Genomic DNA, 27,169 nt, shown 5'->3' with positions numbered 1-27,169 from the left:
GAAATTCTATGGGTAGGAATTCAGGCAGGCCAAAACAGGGATGGCTCATCTGTGGCGCCTTACTTAGAGTAAGTCAAATGGCTGGTGGTGCTATAGTTTGCAGCTTGATGGTTGTTTTTTTTCCCCTTCGAGATCTGCCGGAGCAGGAATATCCAAGATGATTCCTTTACTTGCATGTCTGGCAGCTGGACTGGGATGGCTGTTTCTCCCTATGGCCTCTTTACCTGGCTAGCCTGAGTATTCTCATAGCATGGTGGTCTTAGTTTGTTAGACTTTTTACAGGGTTACTGTGATAAGCAGGCATTTTGAGTGCAAATCAATACAAAAGTTTCAGGGCTTAAAAACTGGCCTTGAACATCCTGGTTTATGCTGTGGTCTTGTGGTTAAAGAGGGTCAGAGCAGAGTCATTGCTGGACACTCCGTAAGGAAGTAGCAGGAGGCATGGTTCATTAAGGGGCTAATTTGGTAACTTAATTACCATAGTGCCTATTGCCCAAGTAAAAGAAGTGGCCAGAGGTCAAGCAGACCACAGAAAATTATAAAAGCATCTCTGATAAACTGGAACTTAAAAAATTATGGTTTAATTTATGAATCTTAATTTATTTCCACCATTGTGTAATTTTCATATTCTCTCTTTCAGATATACCAACCTTCATTCTATTGGGATTTTTGTGAAGCCTTCATAAAGATCTAATACAATCATAAACATTTTGTAGATAACAAGCTGAGATAATGTTAGATTTTTTTTTCCCCTATAAGGTTCTCCTATAAGCTTTTCTGATTGTTGTTACATATATTAATGATCTATAACATTGAAAGAATTTTAATTCAATCCCAAGACTTAAGACAATTTTTTCCTTTCTTCAAATGTTTATAGTGTATGCCATTCCCTGGATAACATATATAATTAAAACCGAATCACTTTCAAATAACATATTTGAAAATTGTAGCCTGTTTTAACATTTCATTGCTTACCTCGAGCATTAAAAAGTTGGCCTTTTCTATTAACTAGCCCTGAAAAACTGTCAGTTGACCAAAACACATTTTGGGAGTCCTAAAGAGATAAATGTTGGCTGTGTGTTAAGACTTAAACTTTGGAAAGAGTAGAATCACAAGGGACAAATTGTGTGGAATACTAATACTTTGTAAGTAGAATAGAGACTCAAAATGCTCTTTGAAGATGTCATTATCAGCTGTGACATTCTGGGCACAGCATGGAGTACATACTGTGACTGATGATCCTAAGGATGAAGAGTGTAGAACAGTGCATAAAATGGTACTTGAATATACAAACCTTATGTCACCCATCAAATTTGAGCAGGAATATTGTGTCTAGGATCACAAAGCAGACCACCCGTTCATAGGGTCAGGGAACCGGAAAAAAGATAAGATAATGAATTAAGAGAGGAAAAAGGCAAAACACAGCACAGATGGTAAATGAAATATGAGATAAGGGGGAGAAAGATGGCAGTGATGCTCTAGTTACAGGGTTTGTTTTTCACATTTTTAAGTGAGTAAACTAGGATAGATTATTTTAATAGCCTGGACATAGTATATTTCTTTCCCTTTTTTCCCCTCTGTATACATCAGTTCAAATTATTTCCATATTGGAATAAATGGCACTGCTATAGGTTCAGGTGGAGGAAATGGTCCTGTGGTAGTTTTGCTATTAATTCAAAACAGAAACAATCCTTCTCCATCCACCTTCTTTTCTTCTTTGGGTTCTTTAATATCTTTGTCCAGCTTTCCCTATATTGTTGCAGCTACAGCTGCAAAACACACTGAATAGAGCAGGAGATAGAAGTTAGAGGGGCTTCGGTTTGGCAGGTGGTCTAGGATGTCTGTCCTTTGTAGTATCTGTGGACAATTATCGTGGGATCAGGTTATGAATCCTTTTATTTGAATGCAGAGAAAGTGCATTTGTTCTTTTTCTTTTTTTTGTGGGTTCATTTTCTATTCTTGGCTATCTGTGGAGTATGTTTCTGGGGATGGGGCTGGGGATGAGAAAGCCCCCATTATGAACATAGAGATTACATTAAACAAATGAAAATAATCCTGGTAATTCTTTTCCATAAGTTTTATTTCCATTAGGATCGAAGCTTAAAGTTGAACCCTGTAATCTGTTTATTCTTAGTTTAGAGCAGAAGGCATGATTAAAGCGAATTTCCTTTTGATCCTGGATGTTTGACAGATAGTGAATGGTCCAGACCACACATGATTAGCTGAAGTTGGAAGTAAACTTTTAGTAGGGAAATGATTAAGTTGCTTTCCTATAAATATGAATTTTTGGAACTATTTCCTGAAAGCATTCTACACACTTCTACAGTATTCTCATAATAAGACCACACCTGGAAATCTGTGTGTTTTGCTCAAGGCGTTTTGCTAGAGAGGTATTTGAAAGGTATCAGAGAGCTAAATGAAACCACCTGTAGACTGTCACTCTGGTGGCAATCAAGGGCCTTCCCTGAGATGGAGTCGTGTTCAGTTGATGGCAGCTGGAAGGCCACTACTTCGTTCTTTACGGCACTCAAAACAATCCATCAGAAGGTGTCGATTAGGTTTTATAGGTGGCAGCAACTCTGCTTTTAGGAAGGGTTGTTATTAAATATATGTTAATAATAGTGTAATGCCTATTTAAATATTTATGGGGACAAACTATATGACCCAAGTCCTGGGAGAAGATAAAACTGTTCTTCAAAATCAGGAAGGCCAGGAAAGTAGAACAAAGAAACTCACAGATGTGTACAAAAAAAAAGTCATTTCCTCATCCCAGAATATTAAAGTCTAAGAGACAAGTTAGGAGAAGTATAATCAGTAGGAGTAGAATAAAAAGGCTGGAGCAGCTCAACTGAAATTACTGTCATTAGGCAGATGAAAGTCAGTCCCCATAAAATGTGTATAGTGGTTTCAATCCAGTTATATAGTTGATCCTTTTCAGATTTTGAGAACTTATAAAAACATGTACAAGTACATTTTGTGACATATGAGCACTTGCAGAATCACATGTTAAAATTGCCCCTATATTTCTTCAGGTAGATGACCAAGAGAGAGAACATTATATTTAAAAGAAGTGTTTTTAATGTTTCAGAACCAATCACTTTTTCAAGATTAAAAGCCTTTTATTATTCTAAAAGTTGTGTATATTTATTGTAGAATGACATAAAAACTAAGCAAAAGTAAAAAAGTAAACTTTGTATTATGACTACAGAGACATTTTTATTGTTAAAACATTGATATCATTAAAAAATTTTATCTATATTTTGATTTACTTATGTATATACATCCCATATATGCATAAAATTAGATCAGACTGCCATGTTGTTTTGCAACCTGTTAATTTTTATTAACAATCACTATTTTTGCATGTGACTATTCAGCTTATTAATAGATTCAGGTTTCTCCAATTTTAACTGAAGTATCATTAATAGCTGGTTTGGCTACAACAGGATTCAATCCAGGCTCATTAGTCACATTTGGTTGTTATGTCCCTTGTGTCTCTTTCAAACTAGAACAGTTTTTGGTGTCATTTGGTTGGTTGGTTTAGTTCTCATCAAAGACTTGCTAAAAATACTAGGTTGGTAACAATAATGGTCACTATCTAAAAGACAAGGAATAATAAGTGTTGGTGAGGATGTGGAGAAATGGGAATCCTCCTACACTGCTGATGGGAATGTAAATTGGTACAGCCACTGTGGAAGGCAGTATGGAGGTTCCTCAAAAAACTAAAAATAGAAATACCATTTGACCTAGTAATTCCACTCCTAGGAATTTACCCAAGGACAACAAAATCCCTGATTTGAAAAGATATATGCAGCCCTGTGTTTATTTGCCACATTAGTTACAATAGTCAAGAAATGGAAGCAGCTAAAGTGTCCATCAGTAGATGAATGGATAAAGAAGATATGGTACATATACACAATGGAATATTATTTAGTCATAAAAAAGAAAAAAATCCTGCCATTTCAACTACATGGATGAACCTACAGGGTATTAAGCTAAGTGAAATAAGCCAGGAAGAGAAAGATAAATATCATATGATTTTATTTATCTGTAGAACCTAAAAACAAAGCAAAACAAAATGAACAAGACAGCAAATAGATTCATAGACACTGGGAAGTGACTGGTGGTGACCATGGGGGAGGGGTTGGTGTGGTGGAAGGGGAGGAGGGAGGAGGATGAAGGGTCACAAAATTTCTCAGTCATAATATAAGTTGGTCACGAGGATGGTAGTACAGCATGGTGAATATAGGCAATGATTATCTTCCTATGCTAACAGATTATAATGCTCTAGTTGGGGTGAGGATTTAATCATATGAGTAACTGTTGAACCACTGTGTTTGAATCCATCTTTAGCTTAGTGATTTAAAAGGCTGCTTTTAGCAAATACTAAATTGCCAAATGTATGTGATTATATTTCTGGCTTTTTTGTTTTATTTCCTGTCTCTCTTTTCATAAATCAATACTATTAATTTTTGAGGCTTGATGATACAGTATGATATCTGGGGTAAGGCTCATCCTATTTCATTTATTTTTCAGACTTCTCTCTGCTGTTTTTACTTTGTATTTTTTTCCATACAAACATAAGAATTTGTCTACCTTCATAAAAATACCTGTTCTTATTTTGTAGGAGTCTATTTTGAATTCATAAATTATTAAAGATAATTGACATGTGAATGATTTTTGGGTACTCCTATCAAACGGCATGACAAAGTTTTCATTCCAAGCCTACTTTTGTGCCCTTTAGGAGTGTGTTAAAGTTTTCTTCATATAAGATTCATTCCTTTTAAAAGGACTAATGTCTGTTTTATGTTTTATTACTCTCAAACCTATAATTTGGAAAGTGTGTAGTTATATATAACCTGATGTTAATACTTCCTCCTCTTTCTGATGGGCTAGAATTTTATGAAATGTCTTAATTTCTTCATTTCCTGCTGTCTCCTTTTTCATGTGTGTTTTGTCCTAACATATCATTGACGTTTGCTTTAAATTTATTGTATGTTTGAAGGGATACCTTCCATCATTACATAAGCTGACTTCCCTCTGTTTCTTTTTTAAAAAACATCTTTATCTTAAAATGAAGCTAAGCCATTTTTCAAGTCACATAAACTCCATTTTGGTGATCTTAAGACTCAGACCTAGCAGGTTAACTTGAGAATTTAGTATCTTACAGAAGATATAAATTGATTTTATTCAGAAACAAAAATATCTACACATTTTTAAGCCTACATATAATACTTTAAAAAAGTTAATAAGTATGCAGTAGAAAATAAACCATGTTCACCTATTTGGTCTGTTGTTATTAAAAAATCTGGTGCTATTGCTAAAAAATAACAGCTTATTATAAAGTAAAAATATGGATATATTATAAAAGTTAAATTCTATTACATGGCTTTTAGGAAAACATACAAATATTAATATTTTCAATTTTGATACCTTTTGGTTGATTTAGAAAAGAAATATTGTTCTGGGGACAAATTGTAGACAGAGACAGTGTTCATATCTTTATAGTTAAAGTAATTCATGAGTTGTCTACATTTCCTAGTTTCCTGTAACAATGTCTATGATAGAACATTTCTAAGGCCTAGAGAACCTAAACTATTCTAAATGGATTGGTAAAATATGTACCAGTACCATCTGAAAAATAGTATAGTAAAATAAATGAGGCTAAAATAAATTTTAAAAATAAAAATAAATTAAAAAGATTATGAGTAAAATAGTGAAATAATCCAGTTGCCAAGTACAGAAAGAATAAAAATATGTGACTTAACTGAGAACAAGCACCAGAGTTAGGTCACCAATAGATGAATGGATAAAGAAGAGGTGGTACATATACACAACAGAAAATTATTCAGCCATAAGAAGAAAACAAATCCTACCATTTGCAACAACATGGATGGAGCTAGAGGGTATTATGCTCAGTGAAATAAGCCAAGTGGAGAAAGAAAAGTACCAAATGATTTCCCTCATTTGTGGGGTATAAGAACGAAGCAAAACTGAAGGAATAAAACAGCAGCGGACTCACAGACTCCAAGAAGGGACTAGGGGTTACCAAAGGGGAGGGGTCAGGGAGGGCAGGTGGGGAGGGAGGGAGAAGGGGATTGAGGGGTATTATGATGGCACACGTGGTGTGGGGTGGGATCTTGGGGAAGACAGTGTTGTACAGAGAAGACAAGTAATGACTCTGTGGCATCTTACTACACTGATGGACAATAACTTCAGTGGGGTATTGGAGGGACTTGATAATATGGGTGAATATAATAACCACATTGTTTTTCCTGTGAAACCGTCATAAGAGTGTATATCAGTGATACCTTAATAAAAAAAAAGAGTTAGGTCATCAATTATAGCACAGAGTATATTAGGACTAATAAAAAATATTTATAGTAGTAGTAGAAAAAGAAAAACTAATACTCTTTTAGCAAATAATTTTAGAAATTTATGAGACTTCTCATTTTCCAAAGGAACTAATTCTTTGAAAGGTGAAGGTCACTTAGAAAATCCATTTCCTTATTTCAAAGTAAGGATTTTAATTCAAGTTTGTCTAAATTTTAGTCTAAAATTTTTTTACTAAAACACTTTCTCATTTAAATGTATGACATGTGGATAGCGTTAAATATGAAAAAGTTATGTACAAGTGACTATATAATAGTTTGTATGAGAAAATTTATATTTAGTACTTCTAAAATAGGCTTTATTTCTTTATTTAAGCCAAGTATGATTAATATAGTATTGTTTTCAATTATTTTTTTAAGATTGAGATTCTAGAAAGGGCTGCCTTTTAAGTTCATCACATTGTAATCAATGAGGTAGACAAATGGACAATATTTAATGGCTAGAACTCATACTAATGAATATGATGTTTTAGGCAGAAGATAAAAAATATATTTACAGGAGCATTAATTTATATTTTCCTTGGGGAGAGAAAGGAACACATATTTCAGGCTCTAGGCTTATGAAGACATGATATTTAATATACTTTGGCAATATTTTATTGGCCAAGAGAATATTTAATAGCTGCAAAATCACTTTTTGTAAAAGTCCCTTACATTGATTTTTTAAAAACTTTACTAATAAATAGTCATCATAGAAATGTAACTAGGAAATTTTTTAAAAAAGTAAATGGTACATAATTTTCTCACAGATCAGTTTTTAACATTCTTGTGTTTATCTTTTTAGACATACATACATACATACATACCTTTGTATTCCCCACAAAGGCTCATTTCATAAATACTGTTTTATGCTTGCTTTGAATTGTGCTGTAATTCCTATTTGTGGACCATTTGGATTTTCTTTCAATTGCTTCACATTGTAAATATTGACCTGAGCATTAAATCTTTATGAACTGTACTCTAGTTATAGTTGCCAAGATTGCCAATATTATCTATAGACTTTAGAGTATTGCTATTGGTTGTAGATTTCAAGAGGTGGTGGTAACTAGGAAACCCTGGCATACCTAACTGGGAGGCTTTGGGTACTCTATTAATCAATTAATGTATTAACTGACTAAGTGTAATCTCTTATATCAGGTATAACATACTGAATTACATCATAGAATGCATGATGGCATAGGTGTAAGGGAAATACCAAATAGACTGTTTCACTTGAAAAACTACTCTGACAGTTATACATGTTGACTTTACTCAACAAACTAAGATGATTAGCCATATTTTTCACATGAAGATGTCTAAAGAAAAATTAATGGATATTTCTACTGATCTCTAAACATTCTTGCTTATATTGTAGATAAGTAAGTGGAAAGGAAATATTCAGAACAACATGTCAGTTTTCCACCATGCTACCAAGGCTGCTTGGTTTTTGAAGTACTAGGTTAACAATAAAGCCCCTTCCTAAGTGATATGAGATTCACCACATGGTGAATGAGTGGGTAAATAGATGTGTTAATCCATGATCCACTAAACTTGAATCTTTTATCTTTTTTGACTTCCATTAGTTACTAAAGCATTTTTGTTCATTTCATTTTTGTTATCTTAGCTATTTTATACATCAAAAACTAAAGTCATGCTTATTATGGATTGACATAAAAAGATTCAGATCTAAAAACAAACTTAGAAGACATCAGTACTTGAATAAAGAAATAAATCTGGTATCTTCAGATTATGAAAATAAGATCATTTATATTGGAACAAAATGAATTATACTGCAGGGGGTTCTTAATGATCATTGATGTATGAGATCTGTATATTTTTAGTTTCGGTTATCTAACGACATGATTTTAGAGATCCCTGAATTGACTTAAAACCAGGAATTGGTTTAAAAAATTGGAAGTACAATCATTACCAGAAGTTACAGTGACTCCCTATGGCTATGAATAATGATGAACACTCTTGTTATTGATTAACATGAGGTTTTATTAATATGAGGGAAAGAAAAAAGTAAATTGGATTCACTTTAAATAGAAAATTGCTGGGAGAGGGGAGGTATGTAGATTATAATTGCTCTAATTCTAAAGAAGTCTAAATTCTTCTGAATGCGTAGTGCAATGAAAGGTGGATTCAATTTAATGTGGAAAAATCCTATTATAACTATGTCTATTAAAGCATAATAGACATATGGAAATAGCTTGTGACTTAACTGAATTTCTATATATAATACATTTATTGTGCTCCTGTAAAATGCCAAGATCAAAAGAAGTCTTGATATTGGCTAGTCCATGGACTATTACAGTTATAGGAGGAAAATTCTATCATTTACTATGTAACTTGGTTCCTTTGTTATGTTAAAGTACATAGGCATTATCTTTTAGGCAGCTTATTCAGAGTGCCTGATACTGTAATTAATTTTGATATTTGAATAAGCTTTCTTCCACCTACCTTTTTGTTGGCCCTGATGATTGCCCTGTGCTATTTCAGCTGATGTTAGTTAACTTTAAAAGAACAATAGATTTTCTCTATTTAACCTATTTCATGGAGCTTTAGTGCTTTACCCAACTCTTCTGAGGGATGCTGAGGAATCCTAGTGATTTCTTGGACAATTATGTAGTGAAACTAGTCTCTCTAAATTAGAGTGAGTTAGGCTTCCAAAATCTAAATGAAGAGGTATTGAAACAACATTACCTTTTTAAACTAAAATGTGAAGTCATTTAAGATAATGGGGCTATCACTGCTCTAGGCATATGATTCTGAGAAATTACTTTTTTAAATGGCTATTTGGCTTACTGGAGTAAAGAGAGAATTATGATTAGACTTATGATTCTTTAAGAAGCCATGATACCAAATAAACTTTTGTGAATTCTTATCTGAAAATATTAAAAGACATGTAAATCAAGATACCATTATGTAATTTAATTGTTACAACATGTTATCAGATGAGAAGCTCCATTCTAAAATCTCCCTCCAAACCGCAAGGGCCGTCCACTGAACCAGCAGCACAGGAGTTTAATATATGTGTGTATGTATGTGTGTCTTGTATCTGGGTGTGTTCTAAGTGGCAGTATAAAATTAATTTTTTTTGAAGGTATATTTCATTTTTGCACTTTGATAAACACAGTCACAATGCAACCTAGGAATAGGGATTCACTTCCTTGTTTTGGTTGATATACTTATGTACATGTTTGTTATAATGTGTAAGAGCCTGATTAAAGGAATTTGAAGCTGGTCTAGTTTTCTCCTTTTAATCCACAAGAGGGATTCACATCTTTTAGGATGAAATAATTTGTGGAAATCTGTTTTGAGGACTAGACAAAAACTCTTCTTGAATATGCTTATGTGGACTAAATAGCATTGATTTTATTCTAAGTGATACTTATAAAAGCCTTTGCATAATGTCACTCTTTTCCATTTACACAGACTTCTAAAAAATGAGCATGCTTGTCTTCCAGCTACTAACAACAGATGTGCTTAGCATAAAATATCAGAAGTAGATTTTGCAGACTGTGGCTAAGATGTAATAAATTTGGAGTGAAAATTTACCTCCAAGGTGGGGCTGTTTGCTCTTCTCTTCTGCAAACCTGTCTCATATTTTCTTTAGGACTAAGGAAAAGGAAGAGCTCTCAGTCATGCTTCTGCTTACCAACTTTTAAAAAAACTTAAGAAGTTGGAACTGGTCCTTGGCCTAGAGACCTTTGACAAAAGGTTTTTAATTCAACAGAGTGGAGATAATCTCTTCTGCTATTTTTATCTAGAGAAATCAGTTTTAAAATTCAATTGCCTTTATCATAGGATTTTCAACCATTAAGAGTCTCTGAATTTTTTTCTAAAAATTGCTCTGAATTTAAGTGAGAGCAATAAGGTAAACTGAAAAGTATGAGACCTTGTCTTTTAATTTATGACAAAGAAAGCTACTGCACATGCTTCTTTTAATATTTATAAGCACTTTCTAAACTATAAAGTTTCATAGCACATACATTTTCCTATTAATACCAATTGTGAGAGTCTTTATGTTCCTAAGAACAATCTTTGAATTTACCCCAAAGTTCTGGTATATTTGTGTTAATAATTTTGGGAGTACACTGGTTATTAACAATAGCTTACCATCTCTATAGCACTTTCTGAAGCATGCATTTATTTTATATTCTAAAATATAATTTTTTCTCAAAGCTTTATAAAATGTTTTGCTTGTGAAATTTTAACAAACTAAATACAATTTTAAAAGTAGTGTTCTTTTTAGAATTTCCCTAAACGTTGGCATCTTTTCCTTTAACTTTTTTAGTTAGCTTTGTTCAACTATGATTAAAAACAAGTTCTTTATTAAATCTTTTAATCATCAGAACACTATGAGCAGATAAAAATTGTCTCTTCTCATAAAATTGGAAGCCTTTATTTCAAGTAAAAATAATGAAAGTTCATCTATTTCTCCAGGTGTATCATACTGTACATTTCTAGACATATTATGCAAAGAAATTGACCATATCAGTGTGTACCCCATTTTTTATGGAACTGATTAGTTTTGTAATACAACTTGCATGATGACAACCCAGAAGTTTGTTCTGCTGTAATGCACAAATAAAATATACTCTTTGATTGGCTACTACAGAATGCATTTTCAAACTAGTCACTATTTGAAAAATTGTTTCTGACTTGTGGTTGGCCAGATGTCTCAATTGCAGAATGGCCCCATTTTTTAATGTAGGGCACCAGGCAGCTGTTTTTTTTTTTTCAGAACTTGACAGTTTCAGTAGTTTAAAGCCAAGTTTTGGTTCTTTGCTGAATTAATTATTCTCTTCTCTCATGTATGGTCATCGCTATTTCATAACAATTGAGTATCTTATTGGATGAGCCCATCACTGAAATCTCAGTAGTGGTTGCAAAATTGTTTGTGATCCTGAATTAATTTTTTTAAACATAAAAGTTCCTCTAAATGGAAAGTAGCAGCATTTCTAAAGGAACCGAAAATGGGGCTATAAAGTATATCTGTGTTATGTTTAAATTTTAAAATTTCATCTATTAAAAAATTTAGTTTTTCTCTTTCTCTTCCTTGAAAGTACTGCATAAGTATCAAGATGCTATAATGATAAGTTTGCATGTCAGAGCTTTTCTGGAATGTACTAAAATGTTCTTTAACATGTCTAGTCTTACTATCCAAAGCACTGTGAAAACTCTGCAAAGCCTCTAGAAGGCTTATGTGTGCTGGAACTTTAGTTCTAATATTTTTGCCTCTGTACATAATGAAATGTACTGGAATTGTTTTCAAGATGTCAGGAAGCATATGTTGAAAGCGCCTGTAGATCAATTGTCATTTCATGCTTATGTTTGAATGGAACAAATTTAAATGTATGGAATCTGGCTTGGCTCTATTAGCTCTGCAAAGGACTCTGTCTAGTTGACATAACCACAGTGGTCATGAGAATGTGCCTCTCGGATTTCCAGCTGCCCAAGACACTTAAGAGAGCTTAAGTGTCCAAAAGCCTAGAATTTGCACTGTGCAGTTCTCATTGCTGCTTGTGCCAGTGGGCTTCCCTCAGGCTCCTCCTTGCCAGTGACTAAGCACGGCAGGGACACCGAGGCAGCATGTTCCTGGGAGATGCAGGGCTTCTTCTGTGAGTGATTTTGGCTTAGGGACTCACAAACTGCCTTGCCTAACTTTTCTTAGAACTGCTTGGCAGTCTGAGATGCCTCCACACTCACTCACTAGCTATAACTTCCCTCCTTTCCTTCTTTTCTGGTCTCCTTTTCTAGCAGTCAGATTTGTATCATGGCCTAATGGCTACCAGTCTCCTTTAGCTCCCGTCCCATATTCTTTCACAGGCTTTTCCCATAAGAAATTTCTTCCTCATTCAATCTTGATTTTGTGTCTGCTTCTCAGAGGACCTAGACTAACACAATAAGCAATTCCTACATTGTGAAGTCTTAAAGAATTCTCCCCATGAATATGTAGACCTACTATTTTGTTATTAAAATAGACTGCATGTTTGCCGCAAAAAATCCAAGGAAGTCAAAAGTAATATTATTAGTAAATTCAAGTAATTTGGTGAATAGACAGACTATAACTTAAAAACTGAAAGAAGTGCTTTTTATACCTCAGTACCTAATGATATAGAGATAAAATAAAGGGCTTACCTTCATCTCATATATACACACAATAGATATAATGAGTGAATGCTTTAAAAGATTTTTGCAGAATGATTAGAATTAACAGGTAATCCATGAGAGTTAAATATTAACTTACTTGTTTATGGGTAATCATATTTTTAATTCAGGGTTGTAATGGTATCTTCATATATTTCTATTTTCATACTAGAAACTTAAAACTATCACTAGACTGTAAGTCCCTTATTAGTCTTGATCTCCTTGAGGACAGTGACCTTGATTATGTTACTTTATATTTCAAGGATCAGTGAAGGCCAAATTCAGAGTAAGTACACAATAACTGTTCCCATACCTTCCTACTCAAATTGTTGTCCCAGGGTCAGCATTTCTGGCACCATCTGGGAGCTTGTTGGAACTGTAGGGTCCAAGGTCCCCTGTAGACTTTACTGATTCCAAATCTTCACTTTATCAAGATCCCTAGGTGGTTCATGTGCACATTAAAGTGTGAGAGGTAGTTGTCTGGAAGACTTGTCCCTTGAGTGTTCATCCTTTCTGTATCCTTCTTCCTCAAATAACTCCAGTTGTAGTCAAGTAGTCTCCTCTGCCTCACAGCCATTTGATTCAGGGAGAGCTAGTAGCATCTTCAGTATTGGGAAGAGTCATATTTATCTAATTTTCTTATTTTCTTTGCAAAAGACTTGTTTACCCATAGGTCAATGAATCAGGAGGAAAAATCTACTGGAATGAGCCCTTATGGACAAAGTGTTACTTATTTCAAAGGAGAAAACACCCTTTTCTTATCTCCAGGTATTGTGTCCATGGGATTCCTAGCACTGTTTTAGTCTCTTTTCTACATGCCTAGTAATGTGGCCAACAGAAGGAAGTTGGAACCTTGAGACACAGAGAAAAGTGGAACCAGAGCCCTGACTTATTTTTAAAAACAATTTTCATCATTGCAACCCAAAACCTTATTGGTCTCTTTCCAGTCCAGTTACTTGGCCACCTTTTTGATAAGGGTGGTCAAACCTTGTTTCTTGAAACTCTCCTCTTTCACGGGCTAAGAGACTATATCTCTCCTTTTCTGCTCTGACATCTGAATGCTTTTTAAAATCAACCTTCTCCACTGCCTTATCTTTGCATTTAGGGTGTTGCCTCTGGATAGTTTGTATTCTTGTGCCAGACATTCACCCTGAGCTACCCCTTCTACACTGCCATGGCTTCAAGTGCCATACATATGAAGGTGACTTCAAAAAATCTGTATTTTTAGCTTCAGCTTTACTTTTAAGTTTCACAGTAAGCTAACACATGATGCTTCCATTATGTACTGAACACTGAGTAAGTGCTCTAAGAATATTAAGTCAGTAAATTCCCAGAACAATCCTTTGGTGTAGGTATAATTATTATCACCATTTTATAGATGATGAATCTGAGGCACAGAAAATGTGATGGTTAATTTCACGTGTTAGCTTGACTGAATGACAGGCTGCACCATTAACCATCATTTTTGGATGTGTCTGTGAGGGCGTGTCTGGATGAGGCTGGAACTTGAATCAGTGGCCTCAGTAGACTGCTCTCCCCAACACGGGCAAGCACTGTGCAGATTGCCCTCTCTGATGTTGGTGGGCATCATTCAATCCATTGAGGGCCTGAATAGAAAAAGGAGAGGAAGGAATGATTCATCTCTTTCCTAGTTGCTTAAACTGGGACATTGGTCCTTTCCTGCCCTTGGACTGAGATTTGTACCCTTAGCTCTCCTGGTTCTCAGGCCTTTGGACTCAGAATGAATTACACCTGACAAATCAAAAACTCTAGGGGCCAAGAGATCTCTGAAATAAAAGGGTTTGTTGAGACTTTATAGGTGCTAGCCAGAAAAAGCACTGAGCCCTGGAACAGGAAGTTTCTGCTTCACCAGCAGCAAGGCCAGTTAACAGAAACAAGCTGTCTGCCAGACCCAGGTAACTCATTGATGAGGAGTCTCAAGGACAGTGAGTTCTTTAAATTCACATTGGCTTTAGATAAGGAAGGCAGGCTAACACAAAGCAGGGAAAGTCCGGGATAGGAGCTTAGTGCACAGAGAAGGTTTGTGTATTGGTTGTTGAGGATGGTCAGATACTGGTGAAGCCCAGTGGAGATGTGGTGGTTCTGGGATCTTCTAGATGATTGTTGGAAAAACTTCTTTCAGGAATGTGACCTTTCTGGTTAGCTCTATCTCAAGGCTATTGACTGATGACCTTCCTTGTCCTTCTCGCTGATTCTCTTATGTCCCTTAATTTAGGACACTTCAGAATTTTTCCTCATCACACCACTGGCTTGCTTGGTTTTCAGCTTGCAGTCAGCAGATCATGGGACTTTTCAGGCTCCATAATTGTGTGAGCCAATTCCTCACAGTAAATCCCCTGTGGAGTTAGGCTACTGGGTTTGAATCCCAGTCCTACTTCTTACAAGCTTGGTGATTTAAGATAACTCTCCTATTAATTCTGCTTCTCTGGAGCACCTTGACTAGCAAAGAAGAGCTGTCTAGTTACAGAACTAGTAAGAAGCTGAACCATAGTCTCCGTTTTAAAATACTGTACTACTTTCCTCCAGTTGCCTTATTAATTCAATTTCCAAAAAAAGAACTCATAATCTTCATTGCCTTTTCCCATATACAAATGTCATCTACCTAGTCATCTAATTGGAAACCTAGAACTCATCCCTAACTCCTTATTTTTCTTTATGTGTGTACTAAAGTCCATTTTACCAATTCTCTCTCCTACATGTTTTATCAGTTTCTCCATATTAGTGTTAATGGCTGCCCTCTTAGATCAGGACCTTAGCAGTGGTGATCCAAACTATTATCAAAACCACCTGATAGATTTTCCCATTCTGGTTTCTCATCCTTCCATATACAATCCATTCCCCACAATCAAGAACATTTTCTTTCTAAAACACAAATATGATCAAATTAATACTTTGCTGTAAAAACCTGTCAAGGTACCCCAGTGCCAATGGAACAAAATCCAAATATTTTGGCATGACGTACAAACCTTCTCTGACTTTATTATGTACCTTGTACTTTTCATTTTTTGTATGTGTGATAGTGTCGGGGGTAGAGTTTGTTCTCCTCGGTTCTTGTCCCTGCCAAAACAAAGAATTGAAAGGCAGAGACACTATAGGGAAATAGAGTGAAAGTTTTATTTGTCTATACTCCAAGAGAGGAGTGGGCCAGAGTCAAGGTAGACAAAGGCCTTGATCTGTTCGGCGGGAGGCTCTTTTATTACATTCCGACTAGGAGGTGCCTCTTTGACAAGGTGAAGTCATTTGACTGACAGATCCATTTATACAGCCATCCCCCTCAGTGTGCCTGTCATTTCCCAGAACGCACACAGAAAAGCCCATGGTGTGTATGTGGGGGGCAAAAATGCAATTTTATTTTAATGAGATAATGATGAGATGTGATTTGGGTGGCTTGTAGTTTTGTTTGATTACCACTGTGTTGTGATCTGGTTGGGACCGGTTTGGCCTGGTCCTAATAGGCAAGGAAGTTATCTCTCTGCAAAGCCTTTGCTGTCTTCACATGGGACCCCCACCTGGGTGGGTTTGAAGTGCTTTTTTCTTGAACCTTGTCTTTCCCTTCCCTGGCTGCTCATGTCTATCTTTCTACCTAACAACAGAGCACTGGGATTCTTCTGTATGTCCATTTACTCTACCTGACCATAAAACTCTAGAAGTCAGGGACCAATCATACATTCACTAAGCATCTTTTGTATGTCAGACTTAGTGATAGATACTGATGATACATCTCTGAGATTAATAAATAGACTCTGTATTTCTAATACCAGAGTGATGATCAAGTGATAGTGAACTGATAATTTCTGAAGTGAATAGAATGAGTTTCCCTGAACCTACCCTAAACCATCTTTGTAGTCACATCTTCAAAGGCAACCTTCCATTAAAATAGCACCACCAAGACATTAAGCAGGCTGACACCCCCAAAATACAGAGCTTGCTGTTGTCTTGACTTGGAATGCCAATTTGTTGACCATCTAATTGTTATTGAAATCAAAGCTGTTTCTGGGAAAATTTCCCCCAAAATTCTATTTCCTTTCATCACTACTCCTATCCTTGCTCAGGAGATATTCTTCCCAATTTGTTCTATCACTAAAATTGGTAAACGTTTTTTGATATTGTGATTTATAAAAAATATATATTTGGTGATTCAGATGACCAAAATATATTAGGTCTTTGCCAAGCTTCCTAGAGAGCCTTTGGAGTTTCCTGAGTGATAAGAGCAATGGGAACATCTTTTGTTATAATATTTAGATTCTGGTTCTCAGTTCCTGAAATAGCTTCAGGGTCATAAAGGTGAAATGGGGCGTCTTATTATTCACAACAAGCCCCTTTCCATCACGACTGGGTTTATGTTAATGAGATGACTTTCCGAACGCTCCTAAGGATGGGGCTGATGGCCAGCTGAAGCAATCACGGATAGAGGAACTTTCAGCCCCACCCTCTGATTTCTGGGGAAGGGAGAGGAGCTAGAGGTTGAATTAATCACCAGTGGCCAATAAGTTAATCTATCCTGCCTATGTCACGAAGCCTTCATAAAAATCCAAAAGAGCAGGTTTGGGAGAGCTTCCTGGTTGGTGAACACATGGAGATTTAGATAGAGTGATACCCCTGGAAAGGCATGAAAGCTCCTAGCCTTTTCTCCATACCTTGCCCTATGCATCCCCTCCATCTGGCTGTTTCTGAGTTAATATCTTTTCATAATAATCTGCTGAAGTAATTACTAATAAGTAAAATATTTCTCTGTGTTCTATGAACTGCATAAGCTCATTAGTAGAACCTGAGGAGGGGGTTGTGGAAAACTGATTTATAGCTAGTCTGCCAGAAGTCAGGTGACAACCTGGACTTGTGATTGGCCTCTGAAATCCAAGACAGGGGCTTTTGGAGTCTACAGTCTACTGTATCTGGTGGGTCAGCTACACAGATGAACAACCTGGGCTTGTCACATGACAGAAGTGCAGGGCCAGAGGTGGTCTTGTAGGACTGAACCCTTTTAGCCTGTGGGATCTGATGTTGTCTCTGGGTAGGAACTGTCAGAACTGAGTTGAATTCTGAGACACCCAGCTGGTGCCAAAGCATTGCTTGATGGTGTGAGGGAAACACTCCTTTCCCACATATTGGAATTGTGATTAAGGATACATTCATGGTTTTATAATAGCATGTGTCGGTTCTATATTGAATTGTGTAACTAAACAATCTTTTATCCTAGTATTCTGCATAATTTTTACTGTAGCATGGTTTTAGCATGAAAGAAATATATATATATATATATATTTTGTGAGGGCATCTCTCATATTTATTGATCAAATGGTTGTTAACAACAATAAAATTCTGTATAGGGGAGTCAATGCTCAATGCACAATCATTAATCCACCCCAAGCCTAATTTTCATCAGTCTCAAAACTTCTGAAGCATAAAGAACAAGTTCTTACATGGAGAACAAATTCTTACATAGTGAATAAGTTACATGGTGAACAGTACAAGGGCAGTCATCACAGAAACTTTCGGTTTTGCTCTCGCATTATGAACTATAAACAGTCAGTTCAAATATGAATACTCACTTGATTTTTATACTTGATTTATATGTGGATACCACATTTCTCTCTTTATTATTATTATTTTTAATAAAATGCTGAAGTGGTAGGTAGATACAAGATAAAGGTTGAAAACATAGTTTAGTGTTGTAAGAGAGCAAAGGTAGATGATCAGGTGTGTGCCTGTAGACTATGTGTTAATCCAAGCTAGACCAGGGCAATAAAACATCCACGTATGCAGAAGATTTCTCTCAGAACAGGGGGGGTGAGGTTCTAAGCCTCACCTCTGTTGATCCCCAATTTCTCACCTGATGACCCCCCTGCGACTGTGCCTGTCTTAGGTGTTCCTCCCTTGAGGAATCTTACCCATCTCTGGCTAACCAGTCATCTTCCGGGGCCATGCAGGGAAATGTAAAGTTGGTAAGTGAGAGAGAAGCCTTATTGTTTGAAACGGTTAGCTTTTTACTTCTTTGCATATTTATGCCCTGTGGCTTCTATGCCCAGCATTTGTCTTGAGGTATCTTTACCACTTGGAAAAATTATGATACTCGGTAAATTTGATATGAGGCACGAATTCCATTTAAGGGTTGTAATTAGGAAGGAAGAAGAAAAGCTATAGAAGTAGCAGGCGGAAGAAAACATGGGAAGATTGATTATTTCTTTGACATATCTTCTTGTAGAGTAACTTCAGCCTATATAGGTTTTAAACTACTAATTAAATTGTTCACACACATTAACATAAAAGGAGTATAGTTACATAACCAAAGCATACCTGTAATTACCAGCCATCTCCAGTGAAACCAAGAAAACCAGTTAGGCACCTTAGGCATTTGTGAAAACTTATGTATGATATGGTGGGTATTGTCCAACTGAACTTGAACAGTCTGAGAGAAATCAGACAAATTAAAACAACTTATTCCTGGGGACTGTTCACATCCCATATGTTCTTTTAACAGTAAATAGTCTGTAGTTGTAAGATTTTGGAGCGCTACAATTTGCACTTCTCCTAATTCTTGGTTGAGTTCCAACAGTATAGATCCAGTCAAATTTGTTGTTTTACTGTATGCACAGGCCAGCTTAGATATCTCCTTCTTCATTCCCATGGCAAGTCCAGGAACTGGTGGGATGAGGGCATTTATACCTGTTGCAGTGCATGGATCTTTGTTGGGGTTTTTTGATGATCATCTTCTGGCATGAGTCTTCCAGAGAGTGCTGATGTTGGAAGTTCTTTTTCATATCGTATCTTAGTTCATTTTCAGGGTAGCCAAATTAGGCTTTGATCCTCTGTATAAACACAAACAGACCCTTTGCCTACACTTTTATATGCCCTTTATAACACTGTGTAGAACTCACTGGAGGTCACCACACAGGAACTGCCTTTTTTTTTTTTGTATCATTAATCTACACTTACATGACCAATATTATGTTTACTAGGCTCTCCTCTATACCAGGTCCCCCCTATAAACCCCTTTACAATCACTGTCCATCAGCATAGCAAAATGTTGTAGAATCACTACTTGACTTTTCTGTGTTGTACAGCCCTCCCCTTTCTCCCACCCCCCCATGCATGCTAATCTTAATATCCCCCTTCTTCTCCCCACCTCCCTTATCCCTCCCTACCCACCCATCCTCCCTAGTCCTTTTCCCTTTGGTACCTGTTAGTCCATTCTTGAGTTCTCTGATTCTGCTGCTCTTTTATTCCTTCAATTTTTCCTTTGTTCTTATATTCCACAGAAGAGTGAAATCATTTGGTATTTCTCTTTCTCTGCTTGGCTTGTTTCACTGAGCATAATACTCTCCAGCTCCATCCATGTTGCTGCAAATGGTAGGATTTGCCCTTTTCTTATGGCTGAGTAATATTCCATTGTGTATATGTACCACATCTTCTTTATCCATTCGTCTATCGATGGACATTTAGGTTGCTTCCAATTCTTGGCTATTTTAAATAGTGCTGCGATAAACATAGGGGTGCATCAGTCTTTTTCAAACTTGAGTGCTGCATTCTTAGGGTAAATTCCTAGGAGTGCAATTCCTGGGTCAAATGGTTAGTTTATTTTGAGCACTTTGAGGAACCTCCATACTGCTTTCCACAATGGTTGAACTAGTTTACATTCCCACCAGCAGTGTAGGAGGGTTCCCCTTTCTCCACAGCCTCGCCAACATTTGTTGTTGTTTGTCTTTTGGATGGCAGCCATCCTTACTGGTGTGAGGTGATACCTCATTGTAGTTTTAATTTGCATTTCTCTGATAATTAGCGATGTGGAGCATCTTTTCATGTGTCTGTTGGCCATCTGTATTTCTTTTTTGGAGAACTGTCTGTTCAGTTCCTCTGCCCATTTTTTAATTGGGTTATTTGTTTTTTGTTTGTTGAGGCTTGTGAGCTCTTTATATATTCTGGACGTCAAGCCTTTATCGGATGTGTCATTTTCAAATATATTCTCCCACACTGTAGGGTTCCTTTTTGTTCTATTGATGGTATCTTTTGCTGTACAGAAGCTTTTCAGCTTAATATAGTCCCACTTGTTCATTTTTGCTGTTGTTTTCCTTGAGCAGGGAGATATGTTCAAGAAGAGGTCACTCATGTTAATGTTTAAGAGGTTTTTGCCTATGTTTTCTTCCAAGAGTTTAATGGTTTCATGACTTACATTCAGGTCTTTGATCCATTTTGAGTTTACTTTTGTATATGGGGTTAGACAATGGTCCAGTTTCATTCTCCTACATGTAGCTGTCCAGTTTTGCCAGCACCATCTGTAGAAGAGACTGTCATTTCGCCATTGTATGTCCATGGCTCCTTTATCAAATATTAATTGACCATATATGTCTGGGTTAATGTCTGGATTCTCTAGTCTGTTCCATTGGTCTGTGGCTCTGTTCTTATGCCAGTACCAAATTGTCTTGATTACTATGGCTTTATAATAGAGCTTGAAGTTGGGGAGTGAGATCCCCCCTACTTTATTCGTCTTTCTCAGGATTGCTTTGGCTATTCGGGGTCTTTGGTGTTTCCATATGAATTTTTGAATTATTTGTTCTAGTTCATTGAAGAATGTTGCTGGTAGTTTCATATGGATTGCATCAAATCTGTATATTGCATTGGGCAGGATGGCCATTTTGACGATATTTATTCTTCCTAGCCAAGAGCATGGGATGAGTTTCCATCAGTTAGTGTCCCCTTTAATTTCTCTTAAGAGTCGCTTGTAGTTTTCAGAGTATAAGTATTTCACTTCTTTGGTTAGGTTTATTCCTAGGTATTTTATTTTTTTTGATGCAATTGTGAATGGAGTTGTTTTCCTGATTTCTCTTTCTGTTGGTTCATTGCTAGTGTATAGGAAAGCCACAGATTTCTGTGTGTTGAATTTGTATCCTGCAACATTGCTGTATTCCGATATCAGTTCTAGTAGTTTTGGGGTGGAGTCTTTAGGGTTTTTTATGTACAGTATCATGTCATCTGCAAATAGTGACAGTTTAACTTCTTCTTTACCAATCTGGATTCCTTGTATTTCTTTGTTTTGTCTGATTGCCGTGGCTAGGACCTCCAGTACTATGTTAAATAGCAGTGGGGAGAGTGGGCATCCCTGTCTAGTTCCTGATCTCAGAGGAAATGCTTTCAGCTTCTCGCTGTTCAATATAATGTTGGCTGTGGGTTTATCATAGATGGCCTTTATTATGTTGAGGTACTTGCCCTCTATTCCAATTTGCTGAGAGTTTTTATCATGAATGGATGTTGAACTTTGTCAAATGCTTTTTCAGCATCTATGGAGATGATCATGTGGTTTTTGTCTTTCTTTTTGTTGATGTGGTGGATGATGTTGATGGACTTTTGAATGTTGTACCATCCTTGCTTCCCTGGGATGAATCCCACTTGGTCATGGTGTATGATCCTTTTGATGTATTTTTGAATTCAGTTTGGTAATTTTTTGTTGAGTATTTTTGCATCTATGTTCAACAGGGATATTGGTCTGTAGTTTACATTTTTGGTGGGGTCTTTGCCTGGTTTTGGTATTAGGGTGATGTTAACTTCATAGAATGAGTTTGAGAGTATCCCCTCCTCTTCTATTTTTTGGAAATCTTTAAGGAAAATGGGTATTATGTCTTCCCTGTATGTCTGATTAAATTCCGAGGTAAATCCATCTGGCCCGGGGGTTTTGTTCTTTGCTAGGTTTTTGATTACCGCTTCAATTTCGTTGCTGGTAATTGGTCTGTTTAGATTTTGTGTTTCTTTCTGGGTCAGTCTTGGAAGGTTGTATTTTTCTAGGAAGTTGTCCATTTCTCCTAGGTTTCCCAGCTTGTTAGCATATAGGTTTTCATAGTATTCTCTAATAATTCTTTGTATTTCTGTGGGGTCCATCGTGATTTTTCCTTTCTCGTTTCTGATACTGTTGATTTGTGTTGACCCTCTTTTCCTCTTAATAAGTCTGGCTGGAGGCTTATCTATTTTGTTTATTTTCTCGAAGAACCAGCTCTTGGTTTCATTGATTTTTGCAATTGTTTTATTCTTCTCAATTTTATTTCTTCTCTGATCTTTATTATGTCCCTCCTTCTGCTGACTTTAGGCCTCATTTGTTCTTCTTTTTCAAATTTCAATAATTGTGACATTAGACCTTTCATTTGGGATTGTTCTTCCTTTTTAAAATATGCTTGGATTGCTATATACTTTCCTCTTAAGACTGCTTTTGCTGTGTCCCACAGAAGTTGGGGCTTAGTGTTGTTGTCATTTGTTTCCATATATTGCTGGATCTCCATTTTGATTTGGTCATTGATCCATTGATTATTTAGGAGCATGTTGTTAAGCCTCCATGTGTTTACGAGCCTGTTTGCTTTCTTTGTACAGTTTATTTCTAGTTTTATGCCTTTGTGGTCTGAAAAGTTGGTAGGTAGGATTTCGATCTTTTGGAAATTACTGAGGCTCTTTTTGTGGCCTATTTTGTGGTCTATTCTGGAGAATGTTCCATGTGTACTTGAGAAGAATGAGTATCCTGTTGCTTTTGGATGTAGAGTTCTGTAGATGTCTGTTAGGTCCATCTGCTCTACTGTGTTGTTCAGTGCTTCCGTGTCCTTACTTATTTTCTGCCCAGTGGATCTATCCTTTGGGGTAAGTGGTGTGTTGAAGTCTCCTAGAATGAATGCATTGCAGTCTATTTCCCCCTTTAGTTCTGTTAGTATTTGTTTCACATATGCTGGTGCTCCTGTGTTGGGTGCATATATATATATTTAGAATGGTTATATCCTCTTGTTGGACTGAGCCCTTTATCATTATGTAGTGTCTTTCTTTATCTCTTGTTACTTTCTTTGTTTTGAAGTCTATTTTGTCTGATATTAGTACTGCAACCCCTGCTTTCTTCTCACTGTTGTTTGCTTGAAATATGTTTTTCCATCCCTTGACTTTTAGTTTGTACATGTCTTTGGATTTGAGGTGAGTTTCTTGTAAGCAGCATATAGATCGGTCTTGCTTTTTAATCCATTCTATTACTCTGTGTCTTTTGATTGGTGCATTCAGTCCATTAACATTTAGGGTGACTATTGAAAGATATGTACTTTTTGCCATTGCAGGCATTAAATTCGTGGTTACCAAAGTTTCAAGTTTAGCCTCTTTAGTATCTTACTGCCTAACTTAGCTCGCTTATTGAGCTGTTATATACACTGTCTGGAGATTCTTTTCTTCTCTCCCTTTTAATTCCTCCTCCTCCTTTCTTCATATGTTGGGTGTTTTGTTCTGTGCTCTTTCTAGGAGTGCTCCCATCTAGAGCAGTCCCTGTAAGATGCCCTGTAGAGGTATTTTGTGGGAAGCGAATTCCCTCAGCTTTTGTTTGTCTGGGAATTGTTTAATCCCACCATCATATTTGAATGATAGTCGTGCTTGATACAGTATCCTTGGTTCAAGGCCCTTCTGCTTCATTACGTTAAATATATCATGCCATTGTCTTCTGGCCTGTAGAGTTTCTGTCGAGAAGTCTGATGTTAGCCTGATGGGTTTTCCTTTATAGGTGACCTTTTCCTCTCTAACTGCCTTTAATACTCTTTCCTTGTCCTTGGTCTTTGCCATTTTAATTATTATGTGTCTTGGTGTTGTCCTTCTTGGATTCTTTCTGTTGGGGGTTCTGTGTATTTCCATGGTCTGCTCGATTATTTCCTCCCCCAGTTTGGGGAAGTTTCCAGCAATTATTTCTTCCAAGATACTCTCCGTCTCTTTTCCTCTCTCTTCTTCTTCTGGTACCCCTATAATACGGATATTGTTCCTTTTGGATTGGTCACACAGTTCTCTTAATATTGTTTCATTCCTGTAGATCCTTTTATCTCTCTCTTTGTCAGCTTCTATGCGTTCCTGTTCTCTGGTTTCAATTCCATCAATGGCCTCTTGCATCCTATCCATTCTGCTTATAAAGCCTTCCAGAGTTTGTTTTATTTCTCTAATCTCCTTTCTGGCATCTGTGATCTCCCTCCGAACTTCATCCCATATCTCCTGCGTATTTCTCTGCATCTCTGTCAGCATGTTTATGATTTTTATTTTAAATTCTTTGTCAGGAAGACTGGTTAGATCTGTCTCCTTCTCTGGTGTTGTCTCTGTGATCTTTGTCTGCCTGTAGCTTTGCCATTTCATGGTGATAGGAATAGTTTGCAGAGCTGGGACGAGTGACGGCTGGAAGAACTTTCCTTCTTGTTGGTTTGTGGCCCTCCTCTCCTGGGAGAACAATGACCTCTAGTGGCTTGTGCTGAGCAGCTCCGTGCAGACAGGGCTTCTGCTTCCTGCCCAGCTGCTATGGAGTTTATCTCCTCTGTTGCTGTGGGCGTGGCCTGGCTCGGGCAATCGCTCCAAAGTGGTGGAGTTGCCTTGGAGGGGGAGCGGCCAGGAGGCTATTTATCTCCGTAAGGGGCCTCCATGCTCCCTTAAGCCCAGGGGATTAGGGTGCCCAGAGATCTCTGGATTCCCTACCTCTGGATTAAGTGTCCCGCCCTGCCCCTTTAAGACTTCCAAAAAAGCACCCCCCAAAACAAAACAATGACCACAAAAAAATAAAAAACAAAAAAACAAAAAACAAAACAAAACAATACAAAATTTAAAAAAAAATTTAAAAAAAAATTTTTTTTAATTAAAAAATTAAAAATAAAAATATAAAAAATGGCCGCTCGTTTTTCTTTATTCTTTGGCGCCAGCCTCAGGCATCTGCTCACTGGTCTTGCTGCCCTGTTTCCCTAGTATTGGGTTCCCTGTCCCTTTAAGACTTCCAAAAAGCGCTCGCCAAAACAAAACTGCAAAAAAAAAAAAAAAAAATGGCCGCTCGCTTTTCTTGTATCCTCCGGCGCCAGGCCTCCCGTGTCCGCTCACTGTTCTTGCTGCCCTGTTTCCCTAGTATCCAGGGTCCCGCGCATGCACTGTGTCTGCGCTCTGGTGCGGGTGGCTGAGGCTGTGTGTTCAGCAGTCCTGGCCTCCGTCTCCCTCCCGCTCTGCCTACTCTTCTCCCGCTGGGAGCTGGGGGGAGAGGCACTCGGGTCCCACCGGGCTGGGGCTTGTATCTTACCCCCTTTACGAGGCACTGGGTTCTCACAGGTGTGGATTTGGTCTGGATGTTGTCTTGTGTCCTCTGGTCTTTATTCTAGGAAGAGTTATCTTTGTTTTATTTTCATAGATATATGTGGTTTTGGGAGGAGATTTCCGTTGCTCTACTCACACTGCCATCTTGGCTCCACCTAAGAAATATTTAATAAAATATTGTTTCAATTGAATTTAAATCAAATGGTTCTCTTAAGGCTAATACCTATTTCATGTGCCTTCTTGTTGTATGTATGTATATTCTACCTCTTTCAGTTTGCAGTCTGATTTATCAGTGTCCAGCAATTAGACATAATGCTTATAGAATAAATATATAAACAATTGACTCACAGCACTCCAAATTTATAAGTTGTTAATTTACTATTCAATTATTTTTTCTTCATTATTTATTTAATTATTAGATTAGTTTTAAGTGGAGTAGGCCAGGCCTAGGAAATGTGAATAAATCAATATAAGCCTAAATGCATTAAGGCTTATGCAAATGTTTTTCTTGCTATCTTTTGACAGAAGGGTTTTAAATTACTACTAGGGGAGAATAGAAATAGTCATTACCATGTGTACTAGGACTACAGTCAAGATATTACAAAATTTCTGCTTTTATTTAACATGGTTGACCCTTTACATGGAGAAATTTCTGTTTTTGATTAAGAACTAATTCAAGGGTTATTCAGAGACAATTATGTAAGACCTGGAGATTTCTCTTGTGTATAACCTGGGATGCAGGTGCTTGAAGAAACATCTTGAAAGAAATAATAGAAAGAGAATTCCCAAAAGATACCTTGGAATCATAAAAGATAGAGTTTTCCTAAGAAGGAATTAGAAAGTATGTAAATTTCTTCATACCTATACACATCCTCCTCCTTTATCCACAAAATAAGGAAAGAAAAAACTTACTCTCTAGTAAGGGAAAAGAGATAAGTTACAGAAAATTTCAAGTCTATTATATAATCTATAATGCAATGAGACCTAGGGAATTTGTCAAGATTTTGCAAAATTAGAAAACCTACTTTGTTGGAAGTTTGCAATTTGTAGTAACATGGAGTTTGTAGATTTGATCTTGAAGATGTTGTAAAAAAGAGATCCCTACTTTGTCAAGATAGACATTGGCCTGAAAGGAACCTTTATAATGCTTATTTAATCATGGTATGGGATATGGTGAATAGTCTTCAGCATTGTAAGGACAAATTCTTGGTACCTTCAATAATGTCAAGTTGATCAACCTTGAAAAGGCTGACTCATGTTGATTAAAATCAAAAGTGACATATAAGCTACAATGCCAATTTATTTTCTTACAATAGAAATAGAACTGTCATAGCACATTTCCTTTAGGCAAGCTACATGAGGAGACCATTATCAGAAGACTGCTGGTTGACAAAAGGCTCAGAACTATCATCTGAGAGAAGGGAATAAAGTGAAGGATGGTTATATGATTTGAATATTTAATGCCCACAGGCTAAAATACACAGATGTATATATTTTCTCAATAGATTCACTTTCTCATTCCATAAGAGGGGTATAATTTTTGATTTGGGGCAATCTCTTCTTTGCATAAT

General features: G+C 36.7%; 1 long non-coding RNA gene across 2 annotated transcripts in view; it reads left to right on the top strand.

Annotated features, from left to right (window-relative positions):
* The first annotated feature begins 11,951 nt into the window (after positions 1–11,951).
* LOC118935429 (uncharacterized) overlaps positions 11,952–27,169 on the top strand; it is a 92,574-nt gene continuing 77,356 nt past the window's right edge. For both annotated transcript variants that reach the window (XR_008998478.1, XR_008998477.1), the window contains exon 1: positions 11,952–11,998. This is a non-coding gene — a long non-coding RNA (uncharacterized LOC118935429). The remainder of the gene's footprint in view (positions 11,999–27,169) is intronic.

This window comes from Manis pentadactyla, chromosome 7 (genome assembly GCF_030020395.1).
Source record: "Manis pentadactyla isolate mManPen7 chromosome 7, mManPen7.hap1, whole genome shotgun sequence".
NCBI lineage: Eukaryota > Metazoa > Chordata > Mammalia > Pholidota > Manidae > Manis > Manis pentadactyla.
This window is presented reverse-complemented; position numbering and strand designations above follow the sequence as displayed.